Source organism: Syngnathus floridae, unplaced genomic scaffold (genome assembly GCF_059516105.1).
Source record: "Syngnathus floridae isolate MCC-2025c unplaced genomic scaffold, RoL_Sflo_1.0 HiC_scaffold_30, whole genome shotgun sequence".
In the NCBI taxonomy this organism is placed as follows: domain Eukaryota; kingdom Metazoa; phylum Chordata; class Actinopteri; order Syngnathiformes; family Syngnathidae; genus Syngnathus; species Syngnathus floridae.
In genome coordinates this window covers 475,001-485,317 of record NW_028284059.1, presented here as the reverse complement: position 1 = coordinate 485,317, position 10,317 = coordinate 475,001, and positions in this window count along the sequence as shown.

Sequence of the window (10,317 nt, the reverse complement as noted above, 5' to 3'; positions counted from 1 at the left end):
CTAGAATTCCGGACCGCGATCGCTAACTCGCGGGACCCTAAATGGCCCGCGGACCAGCCGGCGGGACCTCGGTGAAGACCCATCCGCCTCGCGGTGGTCCCTGGCCGGCTAGAATTCCGGACCGCGATCGGTAATTCGCGGGACCCTAAATGGCCCGCGGACCAGCCGGCGGGACCTCGGTGACCACCCATCCGCCTCGCGGTGGTCCCCGGCCGGCTAGAATTCCGGACCGCGATCGGTAACTCGCGGGACCCTAAATGGCCCGCGGACCAGCCGGCGGGACCTCGGTGACCACCCATCCGCCTCGCGGTGGTCCCCGGCCGGCTAGAATTCCGGACCGCGATCGCTAACTCGCGGGACCCTAAATGGCCCGCGGACCAGCCGGCGGGACCTCGGTGAGCACCCATCCGCCTCGCGGTGGTCCCCGGCCGGCTAGAATTCCGGACCGCGATCGCTAACTCGCGGGACCCTAAATGGCCCGCGGACCAGCCGGCGGGACCCACTTGACTTCCTATCCGCCTTCGCTGGTTCCCAAGTCGGCTAGAATTCCGGACCGCGATCGGTAATACGCGGGACCCTAAATGGCCCGCGGACCAGCCGGCGGGACCTCGGTGACCACCCATCCGCCTTCGCTGGTTCCCAAGTCGGCTAGAATTCCGGACCGCGATCGCTAACTCGCGGGACCGCAATTGGCCCGCGGACCAGCCGGCGGGACCCACTCCACTTCCTATCCGCCTTCGCTGGTTCCCAAGTCGGCTAGAATTCCGGACCGCGATCGCTAACTCGCGGGACCGCAATTGGCCCGCGGACCAGCCGGCGGGACCCACTCCACTTCCAATCCGCCTTCGCTGGTTCCCAAGTCGGCTAGAATTCCGGACCGCGATCGCTAACTCGCGGGACCGCAATTGGCCCGCGGACCAGCCGGCGGGACCCACTCCACTTCCTATCCGCCTTCGCTGGTTCCCAAGTCGGCCACAAATTACGATTATTCGGCCTCTCGCTCTGGAAGTGCCATCGGCACTTGCTCGGAAAAGTGTCCGCCTCTTCTGGTTCCCTAGGTCGGCCGCCAAATGCGAAAAATCGGCCTCTACCCCGTTTGGGTACCAGGGGTAGGGTGCAGTACCAACTTTGGTCTTCAGGTGCGCCAGAGCGCGATGGTTGGTCCCACTAGTCAGCGTACTCATCGACGGTTTACTCCCCTTTCGCAAAATATAGTGGGCACGTATGTGCAGGACTGTTTATTTTTATTTTGAAAAATTTTCTAAGTGCCAGCGGACGCTGGCACACGACGTGTCCGAGCCACGATGGTGCCCAGGCCGGACAGCGACGGCGAAAAAGCCGCTTCTGGAAGTTTCGAATATGCCAACGGCAAAAGCGGCGTGATGTGTCCGCCTCGGCTGGTTCTCCGGTCGGCCAGAAAAAGTGAAAATTCGGCCTCTCGCTCTGGAGGTCCGACGAACTTTGGCGAATATTTTCTAAGTGCCAACGGGTGTTACACCGTAATGTGTCCGACGCGGCTGGTTCCTCCGGTCGGCCAGAAAAAGTGAAAATTCGGCCTCTTCGCCTGGAAGTCCGGCCGACTTGGGCGAATATTTTCTAAGTGCCAACGGGTGTTGCGCCGAAATGTGTCCGACTCGGCTGGTTCCCCGAGTCGGCCCGAACGAGCGAAAATTCGGCCTCTTCGCCTGGAAGTCCGACGAACTTTGGCGAATATTTTCTAAGTGCCAACGGGTGTTCGGCCGTAATGTGTCCGACTCGGCTGGTTCCCCGAGTCGGCCCGAACGAGCGAAAATTCGGCCTCTTCGCCTGGAGGTCCAACGAACTTTGGCGAATATTTTCTAAGTGCCAACGGGTGTTGCGCCGAAATGTGTCCGACTCGGCTGGTTCCCCGAGTCGGCCCGAACGAGCGAAAATTCGGCCTCTTCGCCTGGAAGTCCGACGAACTTTGGCGAATATTTTCTAAGTGCCAACGGGTGTTCGGCCGTAATGTGTCCGACTCGGCTGGTTCCCCGAGTCGGCCCGAACGAGCGAAAATTCGGCCTCTTCGCCTGGAGGTCCAACGAACTTTGGCGAATATTTTCTAAGTGCCAACGGGTGTTACGCCGAAATGTGTCCGACTCGGCTGGTTCCCCGAGTCGGCCCGAACGAGCGAAAATTCAGCCTCTTCGCCTGGAAGTCCGGCCGACTTTGGCGAATATTTTCTAAGTGCCAACGGGTGTTCGGCCGTAATGTGTCCGACTCGGCTGGTTCCCCGAGTCGGCCCGAACGAGCGAAAATTCAGCCTCTTCGCCTGGAAGTCCTGCCAACTTGAGCGAATATTTTCTAAGTGCCAACGGGTGTTCGGCCGTAACGTGTCCGACTCGGCTGGTTCCCCGAGTCGGCCCGACCGAGTGAAAATTCGGCCTCTTGCTCTGGAAGTCCTGCCAACTTGAGCGAATATTTTCTAAGTGCCATCGGGTCTTGCCCGGAAAAGTGTCCGACTCGGCTGGTTCCCCGAGTCGGCCCGAACGAGCGAAAATTCAGCCTCTTCGCCTGGAAGTCCTGCCAACTTGAGCGAATATTTTCTAAGTGCCAACGGGTGTTCGGCCGTAACGTGTCCGACTCGGCTGGTTCCCCGAGTCGGCCCGACCGAGTGAAAATTCGGCCTCTTGCTCTGGAAGTCCTGCCAACTTGAGCGAATATTTTCTAAGTGCCATCGGGTCTTGCCCGGAAAAGTGTCCGACTCGGCTGGTTCCCCGAGTCGGCCCGAACGAGCGAAAATTCGGCCTCTTGCTCTGGAAGTCCTGCCAACTTGAGCGAATATTTTCTAAGTGCCATCGGGTCTTGCCCGGAAAAGTGTCCGACTCGGCTGGTTCCCCGAGTCGGCCCGAACGAGCGAAAATTCGGCCTCTCGCTCTGGAAGTCCTGCCAACTTGAGCGAATATTTTCTAAGTGCCATCGGGTCTTGCCCGGAAAAGTGTCCGACTCGGCTGGTTCCCCGAGTCGGCCCGAACGAGCGAAAATTCGGCCTCTTGCTCTGGAAGTCCTGCCAACTTGAGCGAAAATTTTCTAAGTGCCATCGGGTCTTGCCCGGAAAAGTGTCCGACTCGGCTGGTTCCCTAGTTCGGCCACATAATGTGAAAATTCGGCCTCTTGCTCTGGAAGTCCTGCCAACTTGAGCGAAAATTTTCTAAGTGCCATCGGGTCTTGCCCGGAAAAGTGTCCGACTCGGCTGGTTCCCCGGTTCGGCCACATAATGTGAAAATTCGGCCTCTTGCTCTGGAAGTCCTGCCAACTTGAGCGAATATTTTCTAAGTGCCATCGGGTCTTGCCCGGAAAAGTGTCCGACTCGTCTGGTTCCCCGAGTCGACCAGAAAAAGTGAAAATTCGGCCTCTTCGCCTGGAAGTCCTGCCAACTTGAGCGAATATTTTCTAAGTGCCATCGGGTCTTGCCCGGAAAAGTGTCCGACTCGGCTGGTTCCCCGAGTCGACCAGAAAAAGTGAAAATTCGGCCTCTTCGCCTGGAAGTCCTGCCAACTTGAGCGAATATTTTCTAAGTGCCATCGGGTCTTGCCCGGAAAAGCGTCCGACTCGGCTGGTTCCCCGAGTCGGCCAGAAAAAGTGAAAATTCGGCCTCTTGCTCTGGAAGTCCTGCCAACTTGAGCGAATATTTTCTAAGTGCCATCGGGTCTCTCCCGGAAAAGTGTCCGACTCGTCCGGTTCCCTAGTTCGGCCACATAATGTGAAAATTCGGCCTCTTGCTCTGGAAGTCCTGCCAACTTGAGCGAATATTTTCTAAGTGCCATCGGGTCTCTCCCGGAAAAGTGTCCGCCTCGTCCGGTTCCCTAGTTCGGCCACGGAATGTGAAAATTCGGCCTCTCTGAGGTACCAGGGGTACGCATTTAGGTACCAGGGGTAGTCGCTGAGGTACCAGGGGTATGCATTTAGGTACCAGGGGAGACCACTACGGTCTGTTGGTCCCCCTAGTTAGTGTACTCATCGGTTTACTCCCCTTTCGCAAAATATAGTCGGCACGTATGTGCAGGACTGTTTATTTTTATTTTGAAAAATGTTCTAAGTGCCAACGGAAGCTGGCACACGAACTGTCCGAGCCACGATGGTGCCCAGGCCGGACAGCGACGGCGAAAAAGCCGATGTGTGTTTGATGGAAGTTTCGAATATTTTCAAAGTGCCAACGGCACTTGCGGGGTGATGTGTCCGCCTCGTCTGGTTCCCCAGGTCGGCCAGAAAAAGCGAAAATTCGGCCTCTTCTCCTGGAAGTCCGGCCAAGTTTGGCGAATATTTTCAAAGTGCCAACGGCACTTGCGGGGTGATGTGTCCGCCTCGTCTGGTTCCCCAGGTCGGCCAGAAAAAGCGAAAATTCGGCCTCTTCTCCTGGAAGTCCGGCCAAGTTTGGCGAATATTTTCAAAGTGCCAACGGCACTTGCGGGGTGATGTGTCCGCCTCGTCTGGTTCCCCAGGTCGGCCAGAAAAAGCGAAAATTCGGCCTCTTCTCCTGGAAGTCCGGCCAAGTTTGGCGAATATTTTCAAAGTGCCAACGGCACTTGCGGGGTGATGTGTCCGCCTCGGCTGGTTCCCCATAACGGCCAGAACAAGTGAAAATTCGGCCTCTTCTCCTGGAAGTCTGGCCAAGTTTGGCGAATATTTTCTAAGTGCCAACGACTAAACCAGCCTAAAGTGTCCGCCTCGGCTGGTTCCCCATAACGGCCAGAACAAGTGAAAATTCAGCCTCTTCTCCTGGAAGTCTGGCCAAGTTTGGCGAATATTTTCTAAGTGCCAACGACTCAACCAGCCTAAAGTGTCCGCCTCGGCTGGTTCCCCATAACGGCCACCAAAAGTGAAAATTCGGCCTCTTCTCCTGGAAGTCAAGCCAAGTTTGGCAAATATTTTCTAAGTGCCAACGACTCAACCAGCCTAAAGTGTCCGCCTCGGCTGGTTCCCCAGGTCGGGTACCACAAGTGAAAATTCGGCCTCTTCTCCTGGAAGTCTGGCCAAGTTTGGCGAATATTTTCTAAGTGCCAACGACTCAACCAGCCTAAAGTGTCCGCCTCGGCTGGTTCCCCAGGTCGGGTACCACAAGTGAAAATTCGGCCTCTTCTCCTGGAAGTCTGGCCAAGTTTGGCGAATATTTTCTGAGTGCCAACGACTCAACCAGCCTAAAGTGTCCGCCTCGGCTGGTTCCCCATAACGGCCACCAAAAGTGAAAATTCGGCCTCTTCTCCTGGAAGTCAAGCCAAGTTTGGCAAATATTTTCTAAGTGCCAACGACTCAACCAGCGCAAAGTGTCCGCCTCGGCTGGTTCCCCATAACGGCCATGAAAAGTGAAAATTCGGCCTCTTCTCCTGGAAGTCAAGCCAAGTTTGGCAAATATTTTCTAAGTGCCAACGACTCAACCAGCGTAAAGTGTCCGCCTCGGCTGGTTCCCCAGGTCGGCCACCAAAAGTGAAAATTCGGCCTCTTCTCCTGGAAGTCTTGCCAAGTTTGGCGAATATTTTCTAAGTGCCAACGACTCAACCAGCGTAAAGTGTCCGCCTCGGCTGGTTCCCCAGGTCGGCCACCAAAAGTGAAAATTCGGCCTCTTCTCCTGGAAGTCAAGCCAAGTTTGGCAAATATTTTCTAAGTGCCAACGGCTCTTGAGCCGAAAAGTGTCCGCCTCGGCTGGTTCCCCATAACGGCCACCAAAAGTGAAAATTCGGCCTCTTCTCCTGGAAGTCAAGCCAAGTTTGGCAAATATTTTCTAAGTGCCAACGACTCAACCAGCGTAAAGTGTCCGCCTCGGCTGGTTCCCCAGGTCGGCCACCAAAAGTGAAAATTCGGCCTCTTCTCCTGGAAGTCAAGCCAAGTTTGGCAAATATTTTCTAAGTGCCAACGACTCAACCAGCGTAAAGTGTCCGCCTCGGCTGGTTCCCCATAACGGCCACCAAAAGTGAAAATTCGGCCTCTTCTCCTGGAAGTCAAGCCATGTTTGGCAAATATTTTCTAAGTGCCAACGGCTCTTGAGCCGAAAAGTGTCCGCCTCGGCTGGTTCCCCATAACGGCCACCAAAAGTGAAAATTCGGCCTCTTCTCCTGGAAGTCAAGCCAAGTTTGGCAAATATTTTCTAAGTGCCAACGACTCAACCAGCGTAAAGTGTCCGCCTCGGCTGGTTCCCCAGGTCGGCCACCAAAAGTGAAAATTCGGCCTCTTCTCCTGGAAGTCAAGCCAAGTTTGGCAAATATTTTCTAAGTGCATACGACTCAACAGCCGTAAAGTGTCCGCCTCGGCTGGTTCCCCAGGTCGGGTACCACAAGTGAAAATTCGGCCTCTTCTCCTGGAAGTCAAGCCAAGTTTGGCAAATATTTTCTAAGTGCCAACGACTCAACCAGCCTAAAGTGTCCGCCTCGGCTGGTTCCCCAGGTCGGCCACCAAAAGTGAAAATTCGGCCTCTTCTCCTGGAAGTCAAGCCACGTTTGGCAAATATTTTCTAAGTGCCAACGACTCAACCAGCGTAAAGTGTCCGCCTCGGCTGGTTCCCCATAACGGCCATGAAAAGTGAAAATTCGGCCTCTTCTCCTGGAAGTCAAGCCAAGTTTGGCAAATATTTTCTAAGTGCCAACGACTCAACCAGCGTAAAGTGTCCGCCTCGGCTGGTTCCCCAGGTCGGCCACCAAAAGTGAAAATTCGGCCTCTTCTCCTGGAAGTCAAGCCAAGTTTGGCAAATATTTTCTAAGTGCCAACGACTCAACCAGCGTAAAGTGTCCGCCTCGGCTGGTTCCCCAGGTCGGCCACCAAAAGTGAAAATTCGGCCTCTTCTCCTGGAAGTCAAGCCAAGTTTGGCAAATATTTTCTAAGTGCCAACGACTCAACCAGCCTAAAGTGTCCGCCTCGGCTGGTTCCCCATAACGGCCATGACAAGTGAAAATTCGGCCTCTTCTCCTGGAAGTCAAGCCAAGTTTGGCAAATATTTTCTAAGTGCCAACGGCTCTTGAGCCGAAAAGTGTCCGCCTCGGCTGGTTCCCCAGGTCGGCCACCAAAAGTGAAAATTCGGCCTCTTCTCCTGGAAGTCAAGCCAAGTTAGGCAAATATTTTCTAAGTGCCAACGACTCAACAGCCGTAAAGCGTCCGCCTCGGCTGGTTCCCCATAACGGCCACCAAAAGTGAAAATTCGGCCTCTTCTCCTGGAAGTCAAGCCAAGTTTGGCAAATATTTTCTAAGTGCCAACGACTCAACCAGCGTAAAGTGTCCGCCTCGGCTGGTTCCCCAGGTCGGCCACCAAAAGTGAAAATTCGGCCTCTTCTCCTGGAAGTCTTGCCAAGTTTGGCGAATATTTTCTAAGTGCCAACGACTCAACCAGCGTAAAGTGTCCGCCTCGGCTGGTTCCCCAGGTCGGCCACCAAAAGTGAAAATTCGGCCTCTTCTCCTGGAAGTCAAGCCAAGTTTGGCAAATATTTTCTAAGTGCCAACGACTCAACCAGCGTAAAGTGTCCGCCTCGGCTGGTTCCCCAGGTCGGTCACCAAAAGTGAAAATTCGGCCTCTTCTCCTGGAAGTCAAGCCAAGTTTGGCAGATATTTTCTAAGTGCCAACGACTCAACCAGCGTAAAGTGTCCGCCTCGGCTGGTTCCCCAGGTCGGCCACCAAAAGTGAAAATTCGGCCTCTTCTCCTGGAAGTCAAGCCAAGTTTGGCAAATATTTTCTAAGTGCCAACGACTCAACCAGCGTAAAGTGTCCGCCTCGGCTGGTTCCCCATAACGGCCACCAAAAGTGAAAATTCGGCCTCTTCTCCTGGAAGTCAAGCCATGTTTGGCAAATATTTTCTAAGTGCCAACGGCTCTTGAGCCGAAAAGTGTCCGCCTCGGCTGGTTCCCCATAACGGCCACCAAAAGTGAAAATTCGGCCTCTTCTCCTGGAAGTCAAGCCAAGTTTGGCAAATATTTTCTAAGTGCCAACGGCTCTTGAGCCGAAAAGTGTCCGCCTCGGCTGGTTCCCCAGGTCGGCCACCAAAAGTGAAAATTCGGCCTCTTCTCCTGGAAGTCAAGCCAAGTTTGGCAAATATTTTCTAAGTGCCAACGGCTCTTGAGCCGAAAAGTGTCCGCCTCGGCTGGTTCCCGCGGTCGGCCTTCAAAAGCGAAAATTCGGCCTCTTCCCCTGGTAGCCCTGCCAACTTGTGCGAATTTTTTCTAAGTGCCAACGGCTCTTGAGCCGAAAAGTGTCCGCCTCGGCTGGTTCCCTCGGTCGGCCCCAAAAAGCGAAAATTCGGCCTCTCCCTCTTTAGGTACCAGGGGCTGGGGTACCAGGGGGAGGGTGCAGTACCAACTTTGGTCTTCAGGTGCGCCAGAGTACGCTAAATGGTCCCCCTAGTCAGCGTACTCATCAACGATTTACCCCCCTTTCGCAAAATATAGTCAGAACGAGCATGGGGGGCGCATAATTTACCCCACAAAATGAAAGGGCCCGGTGCCGAGCGCTTGGTCATGGCCGCCAGCAGCGCCCCTTGCTCGGTGGGAACACAACACGCAGGGTTGCACAGCACCCTGGAAGGCACAAAGAGAGTGAAAAATTTTCTAAGTGTCACTCTTGACGAAAAATGTCTAAGTGCCTCTCTTGACGAAAAATTTCTAAGTGCCACGCTTGACGAAAAATGTCTAAGTGCCACAGCGCTCGAAAATTTCCTAAGTGCGAGCACGGCTGTGAAATATTCAAAGTACAAGGAACGCTGGCAGAATCTCTCGACGGCCGTCTGCTCCCGGCGGCCGCCGTGAAGTCTCCCCTCCCGGGGACGGCTGTCTGCTCCCGGCAGCCGTCCTTAACCCCCTCCCCACACGTTGGACGAACACCAGCCGAGGGCGAAAGGCTCGCGGTGTGGAAGGATCGTGGCCACGGCTAATCTAGCGATGCCCGCGTTGGACGGTCACACCGCACGACAGAGCGGGGCCTGCATCCGGCGCGAGGCGGCCTTCAGGCACGTGGCTCGAGACGACCTCACCCGCCCTAGCCCGGAGCGGAAAGACTTTGAAATTTTCAAAGTCCAAGGAACACTGGCAGAATGGGAGGACCGGCCGCCTCCTTAAACACAGGCCGGAGAGATGGAGCGGGATCAGCGGCCCGCGCGTTGAGCGAACACCGGCCGAGGGCGAAAGGCTCGCGGTGTGGAAGGATCGTGGCCACGGCTAATCTAGCGATGCCCGCGTTGGACGGTCACACCGCACGACAGAGCGGGGCCTGCATCCGGCGCGAGGCGGCCTTCAGGCACGTGGTTCGAGACGACCTCACCCGCCCTAGCCCGGAGCGGAAAGACTTTGAAATAGTCAAAGTCCAAGGAACACTGGCAGAATCTCTCGACGGCCGTCTGCTCCCGGCGGCCGCCGTGAAGTCTCCCCTCCCGGGGACGGCTGTCTGCTCCCGGCAGCCGTCCATAACCCCCTCCCCACACGTTGGTTGAACATCAGCCGAGGGCGAAAGGCTCGCGGTGTGGAAGGATCGTGGCCACGGCTAATCTAGCGATGCCCGCGTTGGACGGTCACACCGCACGACAGAGCGGGGCCTGCATCCGGCGCGAGGCGGCCTTCAGGCACGTGGTTCGAGACGACCTCACCCGCCCTAGCCCGGAGCGGAAAGACTTTTCAAAGTCCAAGGAACACTGGCAGAATGGGAGGACCGGCCGCCTCCTTAAACACAGGCCGGAGCGACCGAGCGGGATCAGCGGCCCGCGCGGAGGGTCTTTAAAATGTACAAAGTCCTAGGAACAATGGCAGAATCGCTCGACGGCCGTCTGCTCCCGGCGGCCGCAGTGGAAGGACTGTACACCCCACCCGGGGACGGCTGTCTGCTCCCGGCAGCCGTCCTTCCCCCCCTCCCCACACGTTGGCCGAACATCAGCCGAGGGCGAAAGGCTCGCGGTGTGGAAGGATCGTGGCCACGGCTAATCTAGCGATGCCCGCGTTGGACGGTCACACCGCACGACAGAGCGGGGCCTGCATCCGGCGCGAGGCGGCCTTCAGGCACGTGGTTCGAGACGACCTCACCCGCCCTAGCCCGGAGCGGAAAGACTTTGAAATATTCAAAGTCCAAGGAACACTGGCAGAATGGGAGGACCGGCCGCCTCCTTAAACACAGGCCGGAGCGACCGAGCGGGATCAGCGGCCCGCGCGGAGGGTCTTTAAAATGTACAAAGTCCTAGGAACAATGGCAGAATCGCTCGACGGCCGTCTGCTCCCGGCGGCCGCGGTGAAGGGACTGTACACCCCACCCGGGGACGGCTGTCTGCTCCCGGCAGCCGTCCATAACCCCCTCCCCACACGTTGGCCGAACATCAGCCGAGGGCGAAAGGCTCGCGGTGT